At 34.5% G+C, this 21,990-nt stretch overlaps 1 pseudogene; it reads left to right on the top strand.

Moving 5' to 3' along the window:
• The first annotated feature begins 19,983 nt into the window (after window positions 1-19,983).
• On the top strand, window positions 19,984-20,943 carry LOC114621794 (annotated as a pseudogene).
• The last annotated feature ends 1,047 nt before the right edge of the window (window positions 20,944-21,990 follow it).

Below are 21,990 nucleotides of genomic sequence, written 5' to 3'. Positions count from 1 at the left end.
CTCTCTCTCTCTCTCTCTCTCTCTCTCTCTCTCTCTCTCTCTCTCTCCCCTTCTTATAGCATGTTAAACCTTGAAAAGCAAAAGTAAGAAAGAGAGGTATGCCAGTGACATGCAGACCAACAAAATATCAAAATGACTTCCTATAGACTGCACTAGGAGTAGGTTTTCTTGGAAGGGAAAATATATCATAACATTAATATGATAATCAAAAATAAAATAATGTTAATGACTGGATGAGTAAAGTAAGCCACAGTGAGTTGTTAAGAGAAATGTCTCCTAAATGATGTCATTTAAAAATAAATTTTAATGACCAGAGGAAGGCCATATAACAATAAGATAGTTATGTTTCAGTATATAAAACAGTTAAAAATTAATTAACAACTAATAATTGTTCTCATCTTTCTAGCTTATTAGACTCTATATTTATCAGAATTATAGTATGTGTCTTAATATGAGACACTTGTTTCTAAGCACAAGATTATAAAAATTCCCTATGTACTCTTTAGTTTTAACAATATTTTAAGATTTAATTTATTTCTTCTTATAGTTAATGGTAATGGATTGTGAAGGCCTTAGGTCATGCACATCTGTTTTGCCTTTTTAGATTTTTCATACTTATACTTACTAATATTTTAATTTGCTTTTAATATATATATATATATATATATATATATATATATATATGTCTTTGTCTGCATATATGTCTGTGTATTAAGATGCAAAAAGAGAGTGTTACATCCCCTAGTACTGGAGTTATACATAGTTGTGAGCTGCCACAAGGATGTTGGAAATCAAACTCCAGTCTTCTGGAAGAGTGATGGTGGTGCTTTTAACTCCTGCGAATTCTCTCTAGCATTTTGAAGAAACATTTTAAACTCATCACTTAACTATGTTCTTCACTATAAACATGTTTGTTTTCTCTGTACTTAAAAGTTCTTGGGGTTTGCATGAGGTTACAATATGCCCTGAAAGTGGCAAATATATAGAAATAAAGCTGGAGAAAATTCAATTTAATAATTCCAAGCAACTAGACTAGGAAAAGTGTAAATGTGACTTAGAATGAGATATTTTAATAAAATCTCTAGTTTTAAAATTTTAAATATTTTGAATATTTAAAACTTCTATTTGCAAGTCCTGAGAGCAATAAATATGTAAATAGCCTATAGTGTGGTTTTTAATGTTGCTTTCACCTATCACTCTTCCAAATAATGAACCAGGCCTTCATGGAAAAGAGAATGTGAGAGGAGGGCAGAAAAAATCAAGAAGAAGCAGAAAAAAATATTGTGTCAAGAAAGCAATTATTTTAAAAATGAAAGTGATGTCTCAATAGGCACAGACTCTATTCTAAATAGATTGCTATGGAAGAGACATGGGAAAATATGAGTCCCCAAATCAGTAATAATAGATAGGTAGACAGATGTTGTAGACAGATTAAATATTAAATTCATGATCCATGTCAACACAGCATATTAGTTAACTTTCTCATTGCTACAACATGACACTTAATATAACCAACTCAAGAAGAGATTTTGTGGTTGTTGTTTTTCATAGAGCCAAGGTACAGTCCATCATAGTAGTGAAATCATGTCTCAGGAACTTAAGACAGCTGTCAGCATATTATTCCCTGTTAATTAAGAAGCAGGGAGAGATGATGAACACTTCACATCAGCTCCTTTTCTCCTCTTAATTCAGTTAGAGACCCCAACCCATGAAATTGTGCTATTGATTTTTAGGAATGGTACATCTTTTGATGTCAAGTACCTGATCTAGAAAATTCTTCACAGACATATTTGAAGATATTTTTTCAATTCTATTCTAAATCCTGTCAACTTTAAATTAACCATTACATATATAGAAGTAAAGTAGAAGTCAAAAAGGAAGTGGGGAATTAAGGGATGAAGGGAGGAAAGATAAGAAAAGAAAAAAGAAATATTCTATACAATTGAAAGGTAACTAGTAACTCTAGAAGGAAAAATGGTTTGGAAAGTCACCAGATAGGAATCAGAGTAACAATTTACACATAAAAATTTAGTGATTACTCATACTACTAAGTGGGTTTATGATTAGAAAAGAGTAAATAGGATGTAATAATATTGTCCTACAATTTATGTTAAACATACAATGAATGTGTAATTTGGTAATAAAAATGTCAATGTCATTTTAGTCATATCAGAAACAGCAGCATTAGCAAGAGAATAAGAAATGGAACTTTCTGTTCACCTATTACTATGTGTTAAAATATTGATAACACATTATTTTCTATCATATTAGTTCCAAAACATTTGATGCAAATCTCACCAGAAAGATTTGAAAACACAAAGCCTGCCTAGTCAATCCCATAAATTTTCAAGTTCAAAATGTTTAAGATCAAGAAAGAGAAAGAAAATCTTAGGAAGTACTGTAGCTTAATGTAGACTTTTAAAATTTATATTCAATTCTATATTAGTGAGACATGTCTAGAGAAACAAAACTTGCTGAATGAATATGTATTTCATAAAAGGATAGATTGTCTTATCTTACAATACACAAAATATGTAGACTAAAATGGCTATCTGAAGACTAGAAACACTGAGAATCGTGTAGCTTCTCAATCTATAAGGCTGTATGTGTCAGCAGTTCCAATTTGACAGCAAAGAATTGTAGGATTCCTGGGAAAACTTCTGAATTCAGTTCATGGCACTGATGTAGTGCAGACTACAGTTCTTTGTGGAAATAAGGGCAAATGTTTATAGATTTTTGTTAGGCATCATTCTGGCTTATTAAAGTAGTGGTTGTATGTTTTCCTACAATAACCATGACTAACACTAAATTCCTACAAGGCATTCTAGAATTAACCCTATACAAAGAAGATCAGACCTCATGGCAGCAAAGATTAGGAGATGCAACATCATACATAAATGGTCCTTCAAGAAGCAAATGTATTCAACCAAGCAGCACTAGTTTTTCCTTAGTCCTTTTTATAACTGAGCCACTGTCAGAAAGAGCAATCACTCTGTTAGATGGCCTTTCCCCCCTCAGTTACTGTTTCCTGGAAATATTGTCATCGAGCTACCCAGAGAAATAAATCTTGGTTTATTTCACATCTAAATAAGTTAAACAGAGAAGAGTAATAATCAAAATTCTATAAGTTTTTACCTTGATCAGCTGATCTTTGTCACTCATGTTGATGTGTCTATGTATTTAGCTTCTGATGTTGTTAGGATATATAATATTATAGGAAACTCCTTCATCCTCTGGCATTTACAAGTTTTCTGTTCTTCTTCTTCAATGTCCACTGAACCTTAAGAGCAGAAGTTGCTTTGGGACTAGGCTCCAAAATTCTCCATTTTTATTGGTTGTAGTTTTCTGTAATGCTCTCTGTCTGTTTGAAGAAGTGTTATTGATGCAGTGCAGACTACATTTCTCCGTGAGAATAAGGACAAATGTTTACTGATTTTTGTTAGGAATTATGCTGGCTTATCAAATAAATGGTTGTAGATTCTCCTCCAATAACTACGACCATCACGGAAACCTTACAAGGCACTAACTAACCCTAAACAAAATCCACCAGCAACTGAGGAAAGCTGGGAACAGTACAGGTGGAATCCTTAAGGAATCATTGTGATAATCACTGTTTGTCAAAACTTTCCAAATGCAGAAATTGTGATGGGTGAATTCTAATTGTTATCATGAGTGTCTAGAAACACATAGTAGAGAAACCTTCAGACATGTATGTAAGGGGCTTTGTCAAGTAAGCTAATTATAGAAACAAAACTCATTATAACTGAGAGTAATTCCGCTCTATAGTATGGGTTCCTAGACTGACTCAAAGGAAAAAGAAGTATGGTTTAGAACAAAATCTAGCTTCTTTGGAACATTGAAGAGCAATCATTAAGGTAACATATCAACTTACTTCTCCCTTTGAATTTCTTCTTTCTCCTTTCTTCATACGTTATCAAAGTAAAACAAGAACATTCTGTCATTTCCACAGTAAACATAGTTACTAGCCCATATGAAATGACATGTAAATATTTATGCAATGATTCTCATGTTCCCTGAGTCTGTCAGATGCTATGTATAATTTATACACACACATGCATAATTTAGATAAAAAATAAGTATATAACTTAAATTATATTAGCATATTTATACAAACTCAATTTATGTCAATTCAAAATGCCTAATTTATTTCTGGGTCATTTTAAGCAAAATCATGTGACTGTTTGTTCATTAAGCATTTTTAAAATTTTATTTGTTTTATCTTCAGGGCATAAATGTTTTGCCTAAACAGAACTTTATGAACTACATGCATGACTACTGCCCAATCCACAGAGTTCAGAGGAGGGAATCGGATCCCCTGGAACTGGAGTGACAGATGGTTGTGAGCAGTCATGTTGGTGTTGGCAACTGAATTAGTGTCCTCTGCAAGAGCACAAAGTGTTCCTAACCATTTAGATGTTTCTCCAACTCCTATTTTAACATTTTCAGTGGCCAGAGAAATTCTACAAGCAAAAGTTATAGGTTAGTTTGTAAGAGAATGAAGAACAAGAGTAAACTTTTTGCACTTAATGTTATGCTATACTAGCTGTACTAAAATGTCCAACAAACATCTCTGAAGTTGAAAAGATTAAATTACATTCCTCCTGAAAACTCAACAACATTGACATGCTCTGGGGATTCAGTGTTCACCTTTCAATGATAGAATTATAAGTGCCCTTCCCCACAAACATACAAGGCACTTATGTGAGTTCTGAGATTGAATGAAAAATAAATAAATACAAAGCCATTACCCCAGCAAGGCCAATTCTTATTTTTAATGAAAATATTCTTGTAGCATTTCATTTGTTTAAAAAAATCTTTATTTTTTGAGTTTATAATATTATACACTATATTTCCTTACCTTTCTTTCTTCAAACCTTTCCATATTTTGTCCCTTGCTTTCTTTGCAATTCATGCCCACTTTTTAAATTTTTTATAACATGCATATAAGTATAGCTTTCATAGTCTTTATAATGCTACTTGTATATATGTTTTCAGGGTTAGTCATTTAGTAATGGATAACCAGCTGGGGCATTTTCTGGTGGAAAAACAATTTCCTCTAATCTCAGCATTCCATGTTTGGAGTTCTTTGCTTTGTACATAAAGCAAAGAGGCCTCATGGGTTTTCCTCCCTACACTTCAGTGTGTTTCTTATTGTTGTTCTCTTCATGTATGTTGGTAAGAGAGTTTACGAACGTAACTTCTTATATTAGTAAGAAACACAATTTCATGACAAACTCCTGGTCCTCTAGCTTTCGCAATCTTTCTGGCCCCTTTTGTGCAGTGTTCCCTGTATCTTAAATGCAGGAGTTCTCTGGCAGAATAATCAAGTGTGACTGGGCTGTGTTCTGTTTCGTTGTGTTTTTTTTCTGTAATTAACTCCATCTGTTGCAAAGAAGTTTCTTGATGAGAAGTGAGAATTACCCTTATTTCTGTGGATGAAAACAAATTTAGAGTGTAATTAGGAGTATGCTGTTTATTAAGTTGTTGGTTGACAGTTCTATGTATTCACTAACCCTGAGTAGTTTGTTAGGGATGATCTCCTTCTTGTTGAGTGGATTTGCAATCCAATTAGAAAGCAGTTGGTTAGGACCAAGGTACATATGCCACTTACTAATGTGTCTTTAGGGTTGTCATGCCATGCAGGTCATTGTGGTTTATAGTCATTCTTTTAGAGATTGATTGTCTTGTTTTCTCCCCTTACCTTGAACACACATAAATCAAGACACAAGTAATTTTATTGCTTACTGAGAGGGGGCTCTAATTGTGAAGAGAGATAAATACAGAAGGAGGAGGATAAAATAACAATAAGGGTGCCAGAAAAAGTCACAAAGAGTCATAATATTAACTATTTATATTTTAAAACAAAAATATATAACATATATATATATATATATATATATATATATATATATGCATAGTTTAACTGAAATTCTCTAATTTGGACTGACAATGCTCCCTCCAAAATCCAAATTACATCTAGGAAAAAACCCCAAGGCCAGTCATGAAAAGTTCTCTTTCATTTTTTCGTCATGGTTTTCCCAGACACTCTAAAACAATATATTGCAGGTTACTGATATTGTCATTGGTTGTCCCTAGAAGTCCCTGTTTCTGGAGAAACCATTTATTTTCTTCAGGCACAGGGTCCAGATATTGTCATAAACAATATTTCTCTCAGTATAAATTTTCATTTCTTTACATTCTCACCTATACTACTAGTTCTTAGATGGATCGCAGAGACATCAGCAACAAGTTTTTATGTTATTCCTGGTGTAACCAGTACCATATTGTGGCATTGTCATTAACCCACAGAACATATAGACCAGCAGAGTACTGTATTAAAATTAAGTCCCAGGCTATATTTAACCATCTAATCTTGAAGCAACTTGGTGATTCTGTCACAGGTGATAAACAGATGGAATTCAAGTCTGACACCAGGGGACAAGTATCTTCCACTCCACAGAGCTGTTCTATGGATTCTATTCATATGCACTTCCACATTCCTTAGAATTTCTAAACGACAATTGAGATATGAATATCTGCTTTTATTCACGTGAGAGCCAAGTGTGATGATTAGAGTACTTTGCTCAGTGCTAGGGCATGCCATCATCAGTAGATTGTTTTAAACAGAAGTATATCTTAATCTCACAACTGGTTTGTACTTTGTCAGAATTTCTTTTTTTTTATTGGATATTTTATTTACAATTCATATGTTGTCCCCTTACCCCATCCCCCACCCACCCGGGAACCCCCCATCCCCTTACCCCTCCTCCTTCTTCTCCGTGGATATAACCCCACCTACCCCCTCCCACTTCCCCACCCTCAAAATTCCCACCCCCTGGGGCGTCCAGCCTTCATGAGGTCAAGGATCTCATTTAAAATATGTTTTCAGAAGCACTAAAATAATTCCTTCTCTTACTCTCAATGTATTCTTTAGTAGCTAGTGACTTGATAAATTAGCTTTTTTTTACTATGTTATTGACTTTTCCTTTTAGCAGTATATAGCTTTCCTGGGAATTACTTTCTTTGGTCATATTATATTCTTCCTACTTCACCCTACTGATCACTACTAGACTGAAAATTATCTATCCCTGTACCATTATTGTATATAATTTCCTTTTTTTCTTTTTTTGTTGGAAAACCTTATGCAAAATTATTTAAAATTAAAACGGAAGCTTCCATAGATCCTTTTGTTGCCCTGAAGGCTAGTCTTCAGAGTGGAGGCATTCAAGTAGACTCTAGTGGAAAGGCCTTATAATTAATTAAATTTACATCCTATAGGAGGAGCTAATGTGGGAGGAATAAGGAGAGGAAGAGGAGTAAGGAGAGGAAGAAGAGAAGGAAGAGGAAGATCTAGGAGAAGGAGAGGGGGAGGGGGAAGACATGCAGGCGGATATTTGTGTATCTCTGGCAGTCAAAGGTAGTTCGTATATCTAGGTTGAGTATTGGATTACATCTCTTATTCTGTGGGCACCTTGTTATTGATCATTACTAAATATATAAAGCCTTTGGATAATCTAAGCATTAGAGTCTCATTTGTACCAAGCCCACATGGTTGGTGGATGGTCTGGGCAATGCCCAGCCTTGTGGAGATAGTGTAGAAGATTGGAAGAGCCATCTCCCACCCTGGCATCTCGTGGGTGGCAGGGCTGGTGTTTCTGGCTGGCCATTTCTAGCTGTGGCACACACGTGGCCTCTGGCCATGGATCATGGAGGCTGACCTAGTCAGAGCTGCTTCAGCTTAGATAGTTGGCTTGACCAGAGGCCATTTTAATTAATTACTGCAATATCTCACCACATTTCTCCTCTCTCCTCTTCTCCCACTCTTCTCCCCTGCACCATCCACGTGTTCTCCCTTTCACTTCTGAAAAAGGGAGGACTTCTATGTATATCAACCAGCCTTAGCATATCAAGTTGCAGTAGGATTAGTAACATCTCTTGTGGCTAGATGAGGCATCCCTGTAGTGGGGAAGGGTCACAAAGACAGACAACAGAATCAGAGATAGCTCCTGTTCAATTGTTAGAAATTCCACATGAAGACCAAGCTATACAGCTGTTACATATGAGCAGAGGGCCTAGGTTATTCTCTCTGATGATGGTTATACTAAGCTCCTGTCTGAAAGCATAGCAGAATATCTTTAGCAGTGTCAGGGGTGGGCTCCACAAAAAAATCCATCCATTCATTTTTTTTCCTAAAATTTACCTAAATAAAAATGTAAGCACATGTAAATCGATCAGAACATAAAGTTTTGATTCTATATTTATGCTCTGTTAATAAAATGTGGAAAAATTATTAAGATAAAATAAAAATACAGAAGGATATCTGCATAGTCTATGTTGGTATGTTTGACAACTTGAAAACTAGCATATTTTCAATTCCCTACCATAGATTAAAAATACATAATACATCCAATATAGAAATAGTTTGTAACTAATAATGATTTAATAGGACTAATGACAACAAATATCATGCCCTAAAGTGAAAACAAAACAAAGCAAAAATACCAACAACAAAACCAAACCAAATGAAAAAGCTCATATATGATGAGGATGATCAGGAGTAATAAAAATGTAAGTTTCAGAGTAAGAGACTGATATGATTTAATCTTCAATTATAGCTACAAGTTCCTGAATTAAGACATGGTCCCTGACTTGCAGTGCTGTTTGGAAAGCTCTGGAGTCATTAGACAGTGAGCTGTGACTGGTGGAAGGAGGCAACTAAAGTTAAGCCTCAGACTGTGCTTTCTCTGCTTTCGGTTGTTCCACATTGTAAGGAGCAAAGACTACACCTTTCCACAGCCATGACCTCTTCCACTCCTTCCTTGCTGTGATTAACTGCAGCTCTCTGAAGCTGTGAGCCCAAATAGTTCTTGCTTTAAGTTGTTCTCATTAGTCATTTTGTTCATATAGAAAATAACAAAATATATAATATGGTAACCATTTGGAAATGTACAATTTATTAAAATTATAATCACTCAGTAAAAATACAAAATTGAATTACACTTTAATACATTTGTGGAAGGCTGATTGTGGTGTTGTTCTTTGAAGTTTAGAAGTATTATGCATAGAACAGAGGATATCAGACATGTTAGACAAATGTGCTATCACTAAGGTATAGTTACATCCCTCTTTTTATATTTTAATTTGTAAGTATTAAAAGTTGCTTAAGCCTGCCTTGAACATGTGATTTCTCTGTCTTAGCCTCCTCAGTATCTCTTATTACAAATGGATGAGGCCATGAATCACTTTTAGAAATTATTTTTCAATTTTCACATTCTATGTTAACTAGCATGAGAAGAAATGGAGAATAAGTTGGTTAATTTCTGGAAAGAAATTTGTAAATACTTAATCTTAAGAAGATTATTCAACATGTTTAACTAAAATACTTTCACAGTTTTCTAACATCAAATGATTTGATAATTTAATATTTTATTATTTTTTACCTTCATGGCAGTATATTAAGTAAACTTATCAAAAGAAATACATATTAGTAAGTAATACTCACTTCAAAATCGATAGAATCATTTAACCAACAAAGTAAAACAATTTTCGGGAGAGAATGTTAGCATAGTGGTGATATGGACGATCATTACCAAGCCTAAGGACGTGCGTATGTTCCACAGAAACCTCATGAGGTAGAAGAGATCTTACTCTCACATGTTGTCCTCAGAGCTATGCATGTGTACACATACACTCCAAATACATTTATCTTTTTTAAAGATATGTTAATTTGAAACTCAAGAATTTAAGATCAATATGGAAAAATCTATAAGCAACATTAAATAGTTTTTGGTAATGGATAATTTTGGAAATCCCTGCCTTTTGCCTTTCCTGATAAGAAATTCTCTAGTAATCTTATAACTATCATCATATAAAATTATGTTAATTATAGAAAAAGTTTCTTTCAACCAATTTGACCACAATTGTTCTGAGATTTCCCTTTAGATTAAGAGCAGACTTTGGTTCTATTCCTGACTTGTTTACTTCAACATGAAACTTGATTAGTCAGTTTTGTAAAAATATTTCACATTTCACTCCTGGTTTGTCATCACTGGAGCATACCTTTGCTAAAAATTTGAAGTTGATGTTTCCTAATAGTGATTTTAAATCTGCTTACCCTTAGAAACATTCATCGTAGCTGTACATATCTGATTTCTAATTACATGGATCTAATCAGTATTCATGATCCACATGTGTTGACATATTTCCAAGTAGACAATTAATATGTACAGTTACTACATGTTAGTAAAAATAATATTTAAAAATATTAAAGGTTCCCACTTTTATAACCAGAGTCAAGTACAATGCCTTTTGTTATTTTGGGTTTTCCAAGATCTTATAATACAATAACATAAATGGATTAGTTTATGGACAACAGGAGTTGCTTTATATAATTTTGAGGGGATAATAAGTACCAGATTAGATTTTATGTTAATCTATTTCCATGCTTGAATTAAAAACATAATTTCATCTGGAGAAATTGAAAAGAAACTTTTTTCTAAGTTACTGAATAGAGAGAGATATTTGAAAGACTTTTCTCATATTAACATCACATACTTAATTTCATGGGGAAAAATATAAAACTATGGATAGCTAAAATTATCCTATACAGTCTCTCAAATCTTGAGGTATCACTATCCCTGATATTAAGTTATACTACAGAGCAATAATAATTAAACAAAATGGTATTGACATAAAAACAGGAAAGTTTTTCAATGGAATTCAACTTAACAGACTTAAATTTACACACCTCTAGACATCTGTGTGTGTATGTGTGTGTGTGTGTGTGTGTGTGTGTGTGTGTGAATAAGCCATGGCAAGACGAAAGCATTTAACAAATAGTGTTGGTCTAGCTTGATATATGTATGTAGAAAAATGAAAAAAGATCCATATCTATTACCATGTACAAAACTCAAGTTGAAGTGGATCAAACACCTCAACATAAAACCAGAGAGATACACTGACCGAACCTCATAGAAGAGAAAGTGGGAAATAGCCTTGAATGCATTGGCACAGGAGACAAATTTCTGACCAGATTACTGGCACTGAGATCAATAATTAATAAATGGGACCTCATGAAACTTTAACGTTTCTCTAAGGCAAAGAACATAAAAGGACAAACTGGAAGCCTAGAGACTGGGAAAACATCATCACAAATTCCAGATCTAGCAGAGGGCTAATATTTAAGACATATAAATAACTGAAGAAACTAGATATCAAGAAAACAAACAAACCTACTTTAAAAATTGGATACAAAACTCAACAGACACATCTCATACAGTTGAGAAACACTTAGACATTCAACATACTGAGCCACCAGAGAATGGTAATCAGCACAAGTTTGAGATTCCATCTTCCACCTGTCAGAATGGCTGAGACCAGAAACACAAGTGAAAGGTCATGCTGGCGACATTGTGGATCAAAGGGAACATTCCTTCTTCGCTGCTGGGAGTATAGCCTTGTACAAGCACTTCAGAAAACAATATGGAGGTTTTGAAGAAAATTAAGAATCAGCTTACTTCAAGATCTAGCCATGTCACTCCTGGACATATACCCAAAGACCACTCAGTCCTACAACAAGGGCATGTTTCAACTATGTTAAGAGAAGTTTTATTTAAAATAACCAGAAACTGAAAATGGCATTGTTGTCCCTCAACTTAAGAAGAGAATTTAAAAAAAAATGGTACATTTATACATTGAAGTATTACTCAGCTGTTAAAAAAATGAAGCCATAAAATTTGCTAGCATACAGATGAAATTAGAAAAAAATATTATTCAGAATGAGGTAACCCAGACTCAGAAAGACATTGTATATACTCACTTATAAAGTAGGTATTAGATATAAAGTAAAGAACAATTGTGTTTCAATCTACACATCCACAGAGCCTAAGTAGCAAGGAGGGCTTAAGGCAGGACAGGAAGATCTTTCTGGAAAACAGATTTCATGGGTCGAGTGGGGATGGGAACAGAAAGGATCAGGTGAGGGTGGAAGGATATGAGAATACTGTGAGAGTTGACAAGAGTTGGAGGCCATTTCAAGGGCAAAAGAGAAACCTACTAGAAAGGAAACCCGATGGAATCTAAGAAAACAACACTAGTTGAGACTCCTAGTAATGAGGGATATGGAACATGAAAGTGTTATCCTCTGTACCTAGAAAGGTCTTAGGTAGAGGGATTAGGACACCTACTCAGACACAAAACCTACAACACACAGTTTCTCATGCCTGCACAATGTTCTGGAAATGGAGCCTAGCATAATCACCATCAGAGTGACCAGAGATCCTTCAGAAACTGATGAGAGCACAGCCAAATATTAGGCAGATCATGCAAAGTCCTACGGGGGAGGAATTATTGAAGGTGCCAGAGGGATCAAGAACACCACAATTACATGGCCCACAGAATCAACTGAATAGGATTCAACTGAACAGGGCTCACAGAGATTGGAGAACCTGTGTGTGTCTGACCTGGGATTATATATATATATATATATATATATATATATATATATATATATGGAAGTTCTAAAGAAATTATTTATAAAGAATAGAGAAATAATACATAAGAAGCCATACTGTTTTAAATACATATACTTGAAAAATCATAATCATGTCATAAGGTAATATATAGTGGTTTTGATTAGAATACCCTGCTGAGGGGAAGTACTAAAAATTTTATTCTTCATTTGTTAGTTTTACATTCCAACAATAGTTTCCCTTATCTACTTTCCTCACAATCCCTTCCTCCACCTCTCTACTCCTCATCCCCTTCTGTTCCTCCATTTCTTTCCAGAAAATACAGGACTCCCATCGATATCAATCAGTCCTGCCATATCAAGTCGCAATAAAGTTAGGCATATCCTCTTCTATAAAGGCTGGACAAGGCAACACAGTAGGATAAAAGGGCTCAAAAGGAAAGCAAGATTTAGAGAGAACCCATGATTCCACTGTTAGGAGTACCACATGAAGACCAAGGTCAGTCCCACGCGGGCCCTTGGTTGGAGGTTCAAGTCTCTGTGAGCCTGTATAGACCCAGTTTAGTTGTCCTTAACACTTCTGGATCCTACAATCCTTCTTCTCCTTGTTCTGAAGTATTTTCCAACTTCTACTCAATGTTTGGCTATGAGTCTCAGCATCTATTTCCATCAGTTTCTAAGTGAAACCTCTTATGTGACAACTAAACTAGACAACCATTTATAAGCATATCAGAATTTCATTAGGAATCATTTCATTGACATTTTTTTGCCAATGTTGTTTGGTCCTATCCTGTGTATCTGGGCTATCCATTCTCTAGTTCTAAATTCCAGGCAGGGTCAGGTGTGGGCTCCCTCTCATGACATGAGTTTCAAGCTGGAGCAGTTATTGTTTCATTATTCCCATACTGTCTGTGCCACCTTTATGTAACACATTTATAGGCAGGACAAATTGTAGGTTGAAGGTTTTGTGGCTGTGTTAGTGTCCCAGTCCCTCCATTGGAAGTCTTGCCTGGCTACAGGGGATGGCTACTTCAGGCAACTTATATCCCCTTTGCTAAAAGTCTCTACTAGGTTCATTCTCATGGAATGCTGGGAACTTCTATAGTCCTAGGTTTCTAGATTGTCCCAGAGATGTTCCCCCAATTCCAGTTGTCTGCCAGTGTTCTCTCACTCTGTCCTCCTCATGCCCATTCCCTCCTGTTATCATCCCCATACCTTTTCAATCCAGTGATCTTCCCAGTCCTCCTACTATGTCTATTCTGTTTCTCCTTCTCAGTGAGATTCATGTATCCTCCCATTGAACCCTTCTTGTTAATTAGCTTCCTTTGGTCTGTTTATTTTATCAATGTTAACCTTAAGGACTAATATTCACTTATAAACAATACATACCATGTTTCTCTTTCTGGGTCTGGGTTATGTCACTCAGTATTTTCTTTTTTAGTTCTATCCATATGCTTGTAAATTTGATAATGTCCTTGTTTGTAATATCTGAGTAATATTCCATTATGCAAATGTACCATATTTTCTTTATCTGTTCTTCAGTTGAGAGGCATGTAGGCTTGTAGGTTTAGATTTTTCAAATCCTACTTAAACAAGAGCTCATAAATGGTTTAACATTCCTTCTAGCTTACCATCCACCAGAGGTAGTGGAAAAGAAAGGTTATTAGGACATAGGGAAAGTAGACCTGTTTAGAAATAGTTCTTTGGAGGCAATTCCAGTCATTGTGATCAGGATATCAGCAGTTCACTCTACTAGCAAACCATCAAACACAAATCCACAGCTTCAGTCCAGTCCACTCTGAATATACCACACACAAATCAGTAGCTTCAGCTTGATCCGGGATAAACCAAGAGGCTCCATTCAATTGATGCGAGTTCATGGAAATGGCAAAAAGTCACTGGAATATCCTGAGAATTCATGATATTCTTCTCTATGAAGTCATGACAAGTGAAGATCAGCAATACTGTTCAAGGGTAACCAGCTTCAGAGTGTCATCAGCAGACACTAGTGAAGCAGTGCAGAACAAACTAAAGTACGACTCTTGTCTCACAGCCTGTGGTCATATTTATATTCTTTCTAAACATCAGGTATCCTTTCACATGTCTGTTTCAGCAAAATATCCTCACACCTGTATCTGCTTCAACAAAACATTCTTTCATGTGTCTGCTTTAGCAAGACAGCTCTCACTTGCGTCTGCTTTGGTAAAACATCCTTTCACCTATATGCTCCAGGAACATTATTACATGAGTCTTCGATGAAACCAGAAATTTCCACTTCATGGATTGTTTCCAATTTCTGATTGCTATGAATATATCTGCTATAAAAAAAGGTGACCAAGTGTCCTAGTGGTCAGATGGAACATCCTCTGGTTATATTCCCAAGGGTGGTATAACTGGGTCTCAAGGTTGATCATTTTGGCCTATATTTAATTCTAAATATCATGTCAAACTTGAGACAAACTTGGAATTTTACTACATTTCACCCCCCTTTTCTAAAATGTATTCGTATTGAATAAATCTTATATTTTACTATTTATTTGTGCTTTAGTGTGAAGCATGCAGTATATTAAGCTACAGGGCCTTTTCTTCAAGTTCTGGGAGGCAACTAAGCACAATTTCTATAATATATATTATTTTGGCAGACCCTTAGATGCCACTAATCAGAGACATGAAGGGAAGTTTCCCATGCCTGGAACTGTGGATGTTGTTAAATAAATCTATGGCTCTTGGTGGGGAGTATCACTTCAATCAGTGTAACTTTATTTTTAGAATTTATAAATGTAATTACATTATGATATCAAAATAAAAGAAATGGTAACATTTAACATTTAAATAAGCAAAGAAAAATTTTTAAACACTTACATATGTAGACAAACATGAAATACATGTTACATATATATTTTTGAGTAAATTAAATAACGGTTTCATGTGCTTTTATATTGTTTTCCCCTTCTCCCTTTTCCTTTGTATTGCTTTTCCTGCCCACTGCTCAATTAAATCTCCCATATTCACCTGCCTCACTTTTCTTTTTATGGCATTTGCATCCTGATGACACCCTGTCTGTAATTCTACCCCTCACCATACTCCTTTTTCACTTTCATGGGCTTTGAGATTACTCCAGGGTATATACTAGCATCTGAGCATTCAGGTTTGAGAACCACAAATAAAAGAGAACATACAACTTTTGTCATTCTAGGCCTGTGTTACCTCAATCAGTATAATACTTTATAGTTCTATCAATTTACCAGAAAATTTCATGATTTTATTTTTCTTTATATGTGGATACAATTACATTATGTCAATATTCCACTAGGATGCTGAAAGATATTTAAGTCATTTCCATTTCTTACTCAGATGGGTAGAGCAAAATAACCATGGTTGAGAAAGTATCTGTAGGGTAGGATATGCGTCCTTTGGGGATATGCTAAGCATTCAACAAATGTCAAGTGGTATACTGATTGACATAGTAGATATACTTTTAGCATTTTGAGAATTGGCCACATTATTATCCAACATGGGTCCTACAATATACCCCCTTTCCTCAATTTCTCACCAGAATATGTTATTGGTTGTTATGCTGATCTTAGGTATTCAAACTGGAGTGAGATGATTTCTCAGAGTTGTTTTTATTTGTACTTTTCTAATTTCTAAGGAGGATAATGAATATTCTTGTAATATCTCCTAACCTAAAACTGAAACTTTGTTTATAACATATATATGCATATACATATATTATATATATTGTTTAGATTCATACATATATATATTTAAATTTTGGACATTTTTTTCTTGATCCCTGCTTGTTTTAGTTATTTGTATATTCTGAATTTTAATCCCCTATCAGACATGCAGGTGGCAAGAATTTTCCACTCTGGGAGTTTCTTGTTTACTCCATTGGCTATTTCTTCTGCTATATATATTTATAAGGCCCTATTTATCACTTGTTACTTTGACTTTCTGAGTGAATGGAGTCCTATTCAGAAAGTCCTTTCCTATGCTCATGTCATGTGGAGTACTATGTTTTCTTCTAGCAGTTTCAGCACTTGCAGTTTCACATTGAAGTTTTTGATCTGTTTAAAGTTGATTTTTAGGTGCAGTGATAGACTTGATTATGATTTTATGAGAATATCTGAATGTTGGATGTCATATGAAAAGAAAGGAGAGTAATCAACAGTTCTACCTGCATGTGATACTTATGAACTACAGTGGTGACAAACATTGCACAATATTTTCAAGGATGAAATAGTTTATTTATATCTTGTGAATACCCAACATTCTTCTAACTGTACCTGAAGTCTACTCTAAACACATATACATACAAGTAACACTAAATAAACTCAGAAGATTGTATTCATTTGTACATATATATGTGTGTGTGTGTATTAATAATGATTAAAGAAATGATCTATGGACTCAGCAGATTGTATTTCTGTGTAACCTATCTATACATAGATATTAATAAAAAGAAAGTTTTTTAATGGCTATGGAACTTATATTAGACATTGAACATGTTTTGGAGACATTATGAATGTGCTAGCATGGTGGCACACATTTATAATCCCAGCAGTTTTAAGTTGTATGTGTGAAAGTTGTGATTTGTTTGCTAGCCTGCAATAGAGAGTAGGTTCCTGACTCAGCAAGTCAAGGACTAGTTTGTAACTTAGTGATAAGACAACTGCCTAACCTTAACAAAGTTCTAAGTTCTACATTTAACACTAAAAATGACAACAAAATTGTGACCATAATGAATGTTACAGGATTGTACACCTAAATATATGTTTTATATGTAAAGGAATATAATATAAAACAAGAGTTATTAGGGATAGAGAAAGATTCAGTACAAACTAAGAAATTTTAATGAATTTAAAAGTTGTGATTCATAGTAATACATTTGTGTTTGTCCATTATTTGTGACAAATGAACCATATAATATTATTGAAAATAATAAAGGACACTAGATATAACATACTTGAGAAGTTAACAGTATCTTTGGAGGTTCTGGGTTACAGAGTACTGGGAGGAGAGGGGTGGCTGATATTAGGATGTAAAGCAAAGAAATAAATGAATAATAAAAAGGAAAAAGTAAGAGAGATACCTTTAAAAATAACATTGTTAGAAAATTAGTGTTTTCTCCTTTAAATAATTCTAGAAGATTCTAGAAAGTGTCTTTACATCTATTTTGAGTAGTGAATTCCCAGAAAATAAAGTATTTAAAGTATAAAACCTAGAAATATTTTTAATTTCAAGGCATAGTGATGTATCCTCTCATACAAAAAATAAACATATATTGAGTTTCTTTCATATAACAGATATTTTATTTACAAATTTCTCAGGCTTCAAAATGATGTTGCAAATTTCCAAATGAGGAATATATGGATCATCTACATTAGCATCTGAAACAAGACACATTTTAAAAAAGAATATGAATTTGTCAAGAAATATGTATAATTTTAAGCTTCTCATCTCTTGTGATTTTTATGTTCCTAGTAGGAAGTTTCATAAACTAACTATATAAGGTAAATAAAGTAACGTAAATGGGTGAGAATTCATTTATGAAATGATAAATGTGAAACATGAAATAGGTCAAAACATTGTTTATGTTGGTTATGTTTGAGTATAAAATTTTAAAGTAAAATAATAAACAGAACTAAAATAAACTATAAACTATGAATAATGTCTACCCTGCTAATAGCACAGTATTTGCATGTATGGTATAATTTTAAAAGTTCCCAAATATACTGGTAATACTGTCTTCACAGAAAAATGGACAAAAGATTTGAACAGATATTTCCACTAATAATAACCAGTGACTGAATATATTGAGAAATGTGAGAAATGAATTCAAACTGAAGTCCATTTAGTTAGGAAAGCTTAAATGCTCAAATATTTTGTCTTCAATGGTTTACCAAATTAGGATAAACTTTAAAATATGTATTTTTAATGAGGACTCTATGGTATATATCTCTTGACACAGAAACTCCTCTGATGGTACTTCTATGAAGAAAGTAATTTTAAATTGGATGTAAAATTCTGAAGCAGCTGATCTATTGAATTCCTTTCTAAAAAGCATTGGAAATTATTTATTCATATATATACAATGAAGTTATTTTATAAATTTTTGTGTAATGCCATGTCAACAAGGCAAAGCATGATGTCAATATATGAGAAAAGAACATAAAATGGTAATATATAAATACATATAAAATTATATATATATATATATATATATATATATATATATATATATATATATATATAATCACTGTTCTGATATAAAAGGCTATCTGCACAAACCAAAATAGTATCTACATTGGATGGTTAAAAATATTCACTCTTTGTCATAATCATATTAATCCTGAATATTAATATTTGTGGATCCAACATGCTGTATTTTTTTAATATTCTTACATCACTTTAGAGACTCTTCTTGTACTTACAATTTGCAGATACTGAACTGAGGGGAAAATAAAAGCCTCCAGAATAATAACCACTTAAGTTCTAATAGTAGAAGCCTCTGGCTGATATTAGGGAAGAGATGTAGTACACAGAGGAAAACTACCATATGGAACAAGGAGTTCCTGAAACCTTAGCAGAAGCCTTTAATTACTATTATGATGCAAAATCCTTCATATCAAATTTAGACATTGTTTACTATTGTAGATTTTAATGATGTTCTCTAATTAATTATTATCTGAAATTCAATGATTACCCTTGTGCTTTTTTTTTTAATTTAGAAAAATATTCTGGATAAATACAGAAACTGTTAAGTTTATAAATTGTTTTTATTGCACCTATAAAACCAGAACAAATGTCACCAGACATTACATTTTCTTGTCCTACTACTATGTTTGTGAATTAACACTTTAAATATTAGAATCTTAGGGAAAATGAGTAACAATTTTTAGTGGCTAATGTTTATACTCTAGCATGGTTTCATATTTTCCTGTGTGTACTTTGGTTTATTTAATTTAAAAGTCTTTTTGCTAGCCAGCGTATATTCTGAATGAAGTTCAAATACACTAGTACATGAACATTTCTCTTAACTTGATAAAAAAAAAGTTTTCATAGTGCTTGGCAGTACTCAGATTTGCCTCAGCTAATAATGCACATAGGAATGTACCATTATTTTAGTTCTAGAGCAAAACTGGGAAACTACCAGTTAGAAATGTCCGTTAGAAAATGCATATTGCTAGCATCATTACATTATTCGTTGAAATTTTCAAATCGTATCATAAAGGCCTGAGTTTCTCAGAGGCACAAGCTATGATGACCACATGATGGTTAAGCAGTCTAATCAATGCAACAAAATTTTAATTAGTTCTAATAGTTTCATTGCAGCTCTTAAGCGACCAAATTTATAGCAACGAATATCTACTCTAATTTAATTAAACATTCCTTTAATAAATTATTTTGGAGATTTTGATAAAGTAATATTTAGAGTGAAGCGTTCTGAGTTGCCAAGTTCGAGGTAGTGAGTCATTGCTCCTGCAACTATGATGTCAGTAATTAACACCCAGGACACATCTCACCAGAACCTGATTCATGATGAACAGATGGACTATTAAGGTACCGGCCTAGCAACCTGCTCCTCAGATAGGTCCGTCAAAAATTTTGATGTGCAAAATGGAGGACAAAGCCTCATCACAGACCTCAGAGACATGAGGAGCCAGTGTGGCAAGTGGCCTGGGCCCACCCCATGTAAGGTAATATTCTGGTTTCCTATTCTTATGACCGGAAAATCATTATCTGGAAGAAGAAAAAAGTGGCACTTGGGAGAAGACCCATGAGCACTCAGGACATGACTCCTCAGTTACCTCTGTTTTCTGAGCCCCTCATTACTATGTCCTGATCCTAGCCTGTGGGAGTTCAGATGGGGTCATCTCACTGCTGACCTATACAGGGGAAGGCCTGTGGGAAATAAAAAAGATTAACCGTGCTCACAGGATTGGCTGTAATGCAGTCAGTTGGGCTCTGGTTGTTACGCCTGGAAGCCTTAAAGAGCATCAGGGCAAAAACCTAGCTACACCAAGAAGTTTGCATCAGGTGGCTGTGACAACCTCATCAAGCTTTGGAGGAAAGAGGACGATGGCCAGATGAAAGACGTGCTAAAGCTAGAGGCATACAGCGACTGGGTTCAAGACTTTGCCTGGGCCCCCTCCATTGGCTTGCCCACCAATGACAGCTGCGCTCAGGACAGTCGAGTGTTTATTTGGACCTGCCATGATCCATCGGGCAGTATGTGGTCACCCAAACTCCTATACAAGTTCAATGACTTTGTGTGGCAAATGAGCTGATCCATCACAGCAAACATCCTGGCTGTGTCAGGTGGAGACAATAAGGCTACCGTGAGGAAGGAGTCGGTGGATGGACTGTAGATGTACAGCAGTGATGTTAACAAGGGCCAGGGTTCTGTGTCAGCCTCCATCACAAAGGTCCAACAGAATGAGCAGTGAAAAGACAGGCAGCCTGATCTTCCTGCTATCTATTCTGGAACAACCTCCAAACAACTGGGAGGAAGAATCTCAGTGCTACCAGGATTCCACACCCAGGAAGGCCCACACGTACAACATTGTGTGCTCACCTCCTCTACTGGGATTCCGTATGTTTAGCAATTTAATATCCAATTGAAAGTATTTGTATAAGGAGAAAATGACTATTACTTTTAAATATTTTTGGCCATATTTAACTATCTTTTAGTTCAAGCTCTTTCTAAGGTAATAAAATCATATTGCATAGAGAAAAAAGTAATATTCAATTCACCTAGGGAGCATGGTCCAGACAAAACAGGACTGGTGTACATTTGAACTCTCGTATACGACAGCATCCATAGGGTCTGCACAACTTTTAGCCAGATTGGGTTTCAGAGCTAAGACTAGGAAGTGGAAACCAGCTCTGACCCCTAAGTAAGAAACTGTCTACAATTATCATGTGCTTACAAAGAACAAATTAATTCTTTCAGATGGAGTCTTATGGGCAATATTAGCCACATTTAAGTGGAGGCCCCTTGCCCAGCAGTAGGTATACAACACAAAATAAATTAAGTAGGATATTTTTTATTTTCTCTCATGTTGTTTTGTTAGGGCATTTTTTTAATCTTACTGGTCTTTTGTTTATATATTATGGTTTCCCATATTGTGATTTTTATAAAGTATGGTTGGTTTTGTTTGTTTGTTTCTTTTGTTTTCTTTTATTTTTTAATTATTTGTTTCCCTGTGTATTCTAAAGAGAGTGAAAGAAAGGGCACAGAGGCAAGCAGTTCGGTAGATTTGGAGGTTCTATGGTTTGCTGCTAACACAGGAATAGACTCCTCAGTCTCATCCAAACAGAAAATAAACTAATGAAAACAGAAAAATAGCAGTGAAGTTCAAAAGCTATGTCAAATATTACAGTCGGAACTTTTCAGATACCACTTGGTAAATAAATAATTTACTTTTTTAAATTCTTAAATCCTTGGATAATCATTTGATGATAGTTAACCATGCCATGGCAGAAATGATTAA

This window comes from Grammomys surdaster, unplaced genomic scaffold (genome assembly GCF_004785775.1).
Source record: "Grammomys surdaster isolate TR1022 unplaced genomic scaffold, NIH_TR_1.0 60, whole genome shotgun sequence".
In the NCBI taxonomy this organism is placed as follows: Eukaryota; Metazoa; Chordata; class Mammalia; order Rodentia; family Muridae; genus Grammomys; species Grammomys surdaster.
Note: the sequence above shows the minus strand (reverse complement) of the source record. Positions and strands in the feature narration are given on the sequence as shown.